Genomic DNA, 8,003 nt, shown 5'->3' on the forward strand with positions numbered 1-8,003 from the left:
GAGGACATACGCTTGACTTGAGTCAAAGGCGCTACACAAGGTATTAAATGAAGTATTTAAAAGGAACGTGTGAGATTAGATCCTGAACACAAGATCCAAATGCCAGGAGGATGCACACGTGGTGGTGGTGGTGGAAACCACCATCTTCTCCGGCCAGACAACCAATTCCGGCCACCAGTTGCAGGAAATAAAATTTTAATGAAAATGGAAAACAAGGACATGGAAATGAAGCTCGTGTGATGGAGATCATCACTGTACCAATGGATTTCCCTCACTCTTCCTATATTGAGAGAAATGTGAAGGAGAAAATCATGGTGTTCAAACTGAAAGTTCATGAAATGGAAAATTGAAAGCACCAATGGCTTGCCTCAAGTGTGAGGACTTCAGAAAACCACAGAAACACAAGGATACTACATTGAATTAAGAGTTCTAGATCCAAAAAGTTTGAGATTATACCTCTGGATTGAAGAACTTATGGCCACGAATCCTTCAAGATCCTTGCTCCTCTTTGATCCTTGAGTGTAATGGAAGTGATTGGCTAAGGAATTAGTCTTTAAAACTCAGCTAATGATACTGAATTTCAAGCTCGAAAGTGTGAATTTTTTTTGAGTAATTCCTTTGGTATGGCTATGGTTTCACTTCTGCAACAATTTGGATCTCCAAAAGGTTACCCAATGAAGCTCATGGTGCCTCTACTTATAGGTAAATGTGGCTGAATCACATGCTTCTTTCTTGTGCATGGCAATTTGAATTTGGATGCATGGGCCTGTGCAAGCCTGTGGAAGGCCCAATGATGAATGAAAGGGATTTCTGAGTTCACATAGAAAGCCTTTGGACGTGCACATGAAATGGAAACAACTTGCATACCAAGTTATAACATGAAATATCCAAAATGCACCTAAATGAAGATAATTTCGAAACTCACAAATGGTAAGTCCAAATAAGTATTGTGAGTAATGGTTGGAAAGCCCTTGAAATAAGGAACAAAAGTAATGTTAGGAAAAAACTCATTTGGCATGTGAAAATTGATGAAAACTGGCTGTGAAAATTCAAGTACAAAACATGTTCAAATCACTTTGAAAAATATCACCCAAAATCAAGCTTAATAAAACCCATCTTTTCTCATGATACAAGCTTTAAATGGAAAAATCTCCAACATCAAAGTTGTATATCCTTTCAAGATAGTCAATCTAGACTCAAAGTTTGCATCATTTGGATTTTCTATGACAAAGTTATGGGCATCTGAAGTTGGGTACGTTTTCAAATTCAATAAATTAGGTCCAAGATGACCTATAATGTTTTGTATTATCACATGTATTTATTTTAGGATTATGAATTTTTTTCCAACATAACCTTTGAATTATAAATCTCAAACTTTCCAATTCATTTGGTATCACCTCAAAATCATAAAAGTTAAGGAAGTTATGCCCTTGGTAAGTTGACCCAAAATTTGGGTTTCAGTCAAAATGACCTATAATGTTTTGAAATGAATGTTGACCTTCCAAGTTTCAAATAGACTTTTGATGAACATGTATGGTTCTTAGGAACATTTTTTCTCTTGGGGTCATCTTCATTTGACAAACACATCAAAAGTTATATCTCATTGGACCTCAGCTTAGTTAGATGACTTGACTGGTCAACTTTTCAAGGCCAAACTTCCAATCTTGATGAATAAATGATTGAGGGGCCTCAAATAGGCTCATATATGCATAAAATTATGAATGAAAGAACTTCCCTTGATTAAACTTGATCAGAGGTTGAGATTTCTTTATGGGCAAGGCACAATCAAGGCATAGTGAAATTAGGGTTTCCTTGGGAAACAATCTTCAAGCCCTTTGGGTTATCTTGATCAAATTGGCAAATTGAGATACTTGGGAGGAATATATGATGATTAGGAGCTTTGTGGACCATTGTGATGCTTTTTATCCTATTCATCTAGCCACTTCATTGGGCTTAGGAGCCTCCTAGGAGCATTGGAGCACATGATCACTTGAGCTTCAAAACAAAAAGAGTTAGTGACATATTTTTGTTCTTTTGGTTAATAATCAAACAAGAAAAGCAATAATATACAATACAAGCATTCTTGGTGGTCTCAAAACACTCAAACAAGTCCCACCCCTAGGGTTAAGGAGCCAAATATGCTATGATCCTTGAGGCAATGCACTTGTGCAATAACATGATGCCATGAGGGATCTTAGGGTCAAAATTAGGGTCTTATAGATGCCCCTATTTAAGTCCGTTCTAGCCGGAGATATGAAGGTTAAAATCTTCGTCTCGACGAGATAAAATGAGCTTAAATAATAACAAAGAGACAAATTTTGGTCCCTAAGAGACCTCATGATGCAAATGTATGTATGCAAAATAAAATCTTCATGGTGAATAATTGCCACAAAGGAAAAGAAATCAGGAGAAACTGAAGACCCATAGGAGTAACACACTCACTAGGGAAACAAAGACTCTAGGGGTAAATAAGGTAAAAATGCGTGAGCAGGTCACGACTTGAAAACTTGCTGAGAGACACGAAGGGATTCCATGAAAATAAATCGATGGAAAGACTCGAGCTGACGCAAAGGTGCATGCATTGGGGAACATGCCAATACAGCAAAACTATCCACAAAGGATACATTGGATAAAATCCGGACTCAGACCGGGATGTCCACAAAGGACGCAGCTGAGGAAGAAACAACGAGACATTACCGGTTACTGGGTAATAAACTCAAAGAGACACATGTTATATGAACACCGGTTACTGGGTGAGAGAATAACACGCTCAGGGAGAAGGAATATCTAAGACCGATATAAGGGTGAGAGATATCAATCATCTGAAACATCTGAGGAGGACCCAAAAGGCACATCTCAACTCAGGAAAATCTGACTCCACATGGGACAAAAAGTCATAATAGGGAGCAGAAGGAAGGAACACCAGGGATACCGATTACTGGGCATATAATAGGTGACCAACTAGACGTGAATTAGGAACATCCAAGACACTCATCATCCGAAAGGAGGGCTGAAAAAGCAAACTCGACTTACAGGATGGACATTCGACTCCACAAGGAAATACGAATCTTACTCGACTGGGGAAGAAAAAACTTCGACTAAAGAGCGCATGAGATATATTATCTACTAATGTTATATGGGTAAGAATGTAGATAACATACTCGCATGGAAGATTATCCACAACCCGTTACTGGGTTAATAAAGGATAAATCGACCGAAAAGAAAGGACATCGGGATACCGGTTACTGGGTATAAAATGATGACCAATCTGAAGGAGAAACAATCATTACCAAACAAGGGTAAATGAAAGATGACTCGCCGGGGATAAATTGCATGACAAAAGAAATTATCCAAGAGATATATCACCGGTTATTGGGTGGTATACTGAAAAACTAAGGAATATCAATACCGGTTACTGGGTAAAGATAACCAACAAAGAGGGGATTACATCTACCGGTTACTGGGTAGAAAACCACAGAAATAGGACTTACAACTACCGGTTACTGGGTAGAAGGCCACAAAATCCGCTGGGGAAAAAGATGAACAATTACTGGTTACTGAGCAATTGAACAACTGAACCACAGGGAATAACAAGAAAGGAAGTCAATCTATGAACAAACTAGAAGGACACAATCAAACAAGACTCAACCCGATGAGGATATAACTCAGGGGAGTAATTCCATCCCGATACACAACTGGGGAGGAAACTGAAACAATAATCATCCACGAGGATGTAACTCAGTGGGGAAGAAAGAAGGAAAGATAAACACTTTCTGCCTATGGGGATGACTCTATATGGAGAGATCAGACACAAACATATGCTTAGGGAAGAACATTTCACCAATAGCAGGAGATAACAAGCAAAGATATATGGCAAAGAATGCAATCATGAATATCTGAATGCTATGATTATGCATGCACATGCGTGATTTATGTATTATTAATGCTGACAAACAGACATATCTAACACAAACAAGTCCAAGAATCATGAACAGACACTCGACACAACATCTCGACAAGAAAGGCAAAGCCTACTGGAGAACTCAGCTTGGGAACAACCCGAGAAAGACGAAAATAAATCATCGGGGATATCAAACCCTATCCCAGAGCTACGCTCACTGAGGATACAAAGAAGATGTATTCAGGAGCAGCGAAAGAAGACGATCAAACAGAGAACTCAACTCGATGGGGATCATCTCTGGAACAAGAGTAAACCGTGAAATTTTTTAACCATAGCTGGGAAAAGGCAAAGTGAAAGCTTCCAACTGCAAGAAGATTAACACTCTGCACGAGAGAAGTCTTCCAAGAGTAAACAATCATGTCATAAGGAAGACGCAAAAGACCTATCGGGGAATTTCCATCAACTCTCATGGGGACAGGTGGTTAAAACAATAAGATTCGCCGGAGAAGAAACTCTACTGGGGAAGCTTACTAAGGAATGACGTGAAACTCCTTGGGGAACAACCACCAACCAGATGGACATCAATAAAAACACTCCCTTCTATCTGCCGGAGAGGAAACTCTACAAAGGGGAAAATAGTATTTTAGTCCATTGGGGAAGGAAATAAACATCTTCACCACCAGTTCTCAATGCTAGAAGAAATATCCAGACTCAGAGGAAATACAAACATCAAACTATGATCCGGCAACCCTATTGGGGACAAGCTGCAAATACTCTCGAGAGACTATCCTGGCTGGGGAAAACGGAAATAAATCCTTCGTCAACAAGCGATATGCTGGGGATGAAAAGGGAGACAAGCCCTTCATCAATTGCACTAGGCAACTTCCTGCTGAGGAGACAATTATCTGGAAAGGTAGCTCTGCAGGGAACACATGCTTACTCCGCTGGGGACTTCTACTCATGCTGGGGAAAGACAAACCTCCTCTGAGTAGATAACATATCAACTTTTATCAATCTATAAGGGATTTTAGGTCAGTCCACACAAGAGATGACAACCATCTGATTGATAAAACACAAATGCTAGTGCCTGATATAGAGGGAATACACATCTCTAAAAGATCGAGGCAAACATCTGGGAATGCACTGGATGAACATCCAAAAATTCTGCTAGGGGAAACCATCCACTTCCATTAAGGAGGACTTCTCAGGCCATGCTTTCTGGGAAGCTGATGAAGTATCATTCTTCTGCGCTCACTAGGGAGACAACTTGAATTCTGATGAAGAGGATATAAGAATGCCAGAATATGAACAAATGTCTTACCCTTTGGTGATCGTACTATCCTTGGGAAAGCACTGAGGACATTCCACATATCCTCTCAATCATTGTGAATGTTCATTTTGTTTAAAAATAGTTTATTCATGAAAACTTTATTTGTTTAAAACATGGATATTTATCAATTAAAACATGCAAACGTTTGTTAAACAGAAACAAATAAGAGTGCAAAGAATTGGATAATGGCTTAAATTTATATAAGAGAATGGTAGTCTGCAAATGGCGAGACTCCATGGATATTTACAAATTTGAAATTGGTGATATACATGGAAAAGGGCTACATTGAACATAATGACCGTTTCCCCACCGACTCTGAATCCACTATATTGGAAACTTCAGTTGATGACGATTGAGCGAGAATCTTTGACAGACGACAGCTTGTAGAACAAAGTCTTGTCCGGATGCATTTACTTGCCAAATCCATAATTTTTGACTAGATTGCCCCAGGGTGAGGTACTCAATCTAGCGGGATATATATATTCATCTTTTTTATTTTTTATTTTTTTTATGTCTCTAACTTTTGCCTGGATCGCCCTTTCGGGTTTTCAATCCACCGAGACGCTCATTTTTGCCTAAGCCGCCCTTTCATGTTTTCAACTTAGCGAGCCATTCTGTTTTTATTTTTAGACGAAGTATTTCTTGACTGCATCTGAATTCACAGGACGAGTGAAATCCTCCCCATCCATAGTTGTGAGCAACAAAGCACCGCCTGAAAAGGCTCTCTTAACAACGTACGGACCTTCATAGTTTGGAGTCCACTTGCCCTTGGATTCGGGCGCGAAAGATAAGACTTTCTTGAGCACGAGGTCACCTTATCGGAACACACGAGGCTTGACCTTCTTATCAAAAGCTTTCTTCATCCTTTATTGATATAACTGACCATTGCACATGGCAGTTAATCTCTTCTCTTCAATCAAATTCAGTTGGTCATAACGACTCTGAACCCATTCAACCTCAGTCAACTTGGCTTCCATCAAGACTCTCATTGATGGGATCTCGACCTCTACGGGGAGCACAACCTCCATGCCATATACGAGAGAGAAAGGGGTTGCCCTTGTTGAAGTGCGGACAGATGTACGATAACCATGCAAGGCAAATGGCAGCATCTCATGCCAATCTTTGTATGTAACAACCATCTTCTGAATAATCTTCTTGATGTTCTTGTTAGCAGCTTCAACAACCTCATTCATCTTGGGTCTATAAGGAGAAGAATTATGATGTGCAATCTTGAACTCGCTACACAACTCTTTTATCATCTTGTTGTTCAAGTTAGATCTATTATCAGTAATGACTTGTCTGGCACACCATATCGGCATATGAGTTGGTTCTTGATAAACTTCACAACCACCTGCCTGGTCACATTTGCATATGATGCCGCTTCAACCCACTTGGTGAAGTAATCAATGGCTACGAGAATAAAACGGTGACCGTTCGATGCCTTAGGTTCAACCATACCAATCATATCATTTCCCCACATGGAGAAAGGCCATGGTGAGGAAATGACATTTAGAAGTGTTGGGGGAACATGAATCTTGTCTGCATAAATCTGACACTTATGGCATCTCTTCACATACTTGCAGCAGTCAGACTCCATTGTCAGCCAATAGTAGCCTGCTCTCAACATCTTCTTTGCCATAACATGTCCATTGGAATGAGTACCAAATGAAACCTCATGGACTTCAGTCATCAACAAGTCTGCTTCGTGTCTATCCACGCATCTGAGCAGAACCATGTCAAAATTCCTCTTGTAAAACACACCACCATTAAGGTAGAAACTGCCAGATAGCCTCCTCAAAGTCTTCTTATCTTTAACAGATGCCCCAGGCAGGTAAGTCTGACTTTGGAGAAAACACTTGATATCATGATACCACGGCTTATCATCTTTCACCTCTTCAACTGCAAACACATGAGCTGGTCTATCCTGTGAGCAAATTCTTTACTTTGAATAAGTTTTGAATGATAGCAAATTGTGTGATCATTGTCCAATTGTTGGTTGTGCATTATGTTACATGGTTCAATTGTGTTTTTAGCCTATACTACTGTTTCGTGTCTATACATAAAGATCCACATTGATACATTTCTTCAAAGAACTCATAAAAACTGTTTTGTGTCAGTATGTATCGATACATGTTCATATGCATCAATCCATAAATGTGTTTTAAATCACAAAACGTTTTTGCTTTAGTATGTATCGATCCATACGAACCTTGTATCGATACATGCTTAGTTAAAATGCTCTATGTATCGATACATACGAGCTTGGTATCGATACATGCTTAGTTAAAATGCTCTATGTATCGATACATACGAGCTTTGTATCGATATATGCTTACATTAATTCTCTAAAATTAATCAAAGCCACAGTATGTATCGATGCATAAGCTTTTGTATCAATACATAATTCTGTTTTGTCTACTAACAACTTCTGTCTTTCATAGATAAGAAGTATTTTGACAGCAGTGGAAAGTAGACGAATTCACAAGTGAAAAACAGTTGTAACACCAATCAAAGGAGTGTGTAGCAGCAATTGTTTGAGCAGTTAGAAACCTGAAAGAGACTTCATCTTCTTCATCTTCTCAATCTCTTTTCTTCAAGAACATCAACACATAATCATTCTTGTTCTTTGGATTAAAGGATCAACGAGATAACGTTCAGTGGAACGATCAAGGATCTAGCTGAGGTGTTCAGTGGAACGATCGAGGATCTAGCTGAGTTGAAGGTTGAAGGGGGTTTCGAGGAAAAACCAAATGGTTTGTCCTTCAAGAACTG

This window comes from Lathyrus oleraceus, chromosome 6 (assembly GCF_024323335.1).
Source record: "Lathyrus oleraceus cultivar Zhongwan6 chromosome 6, CAAS_Psat_ZW6_1.0, whole genome shotgun sequence".
Classification (NCBI taxonomy): domain Eukaryota; kingdom Viridiplantae; phylum Streptophyta; class Magnoliopsida; order Fabales; family Fabaceae; genus Lathyrus; species Lathyrus oleraceus.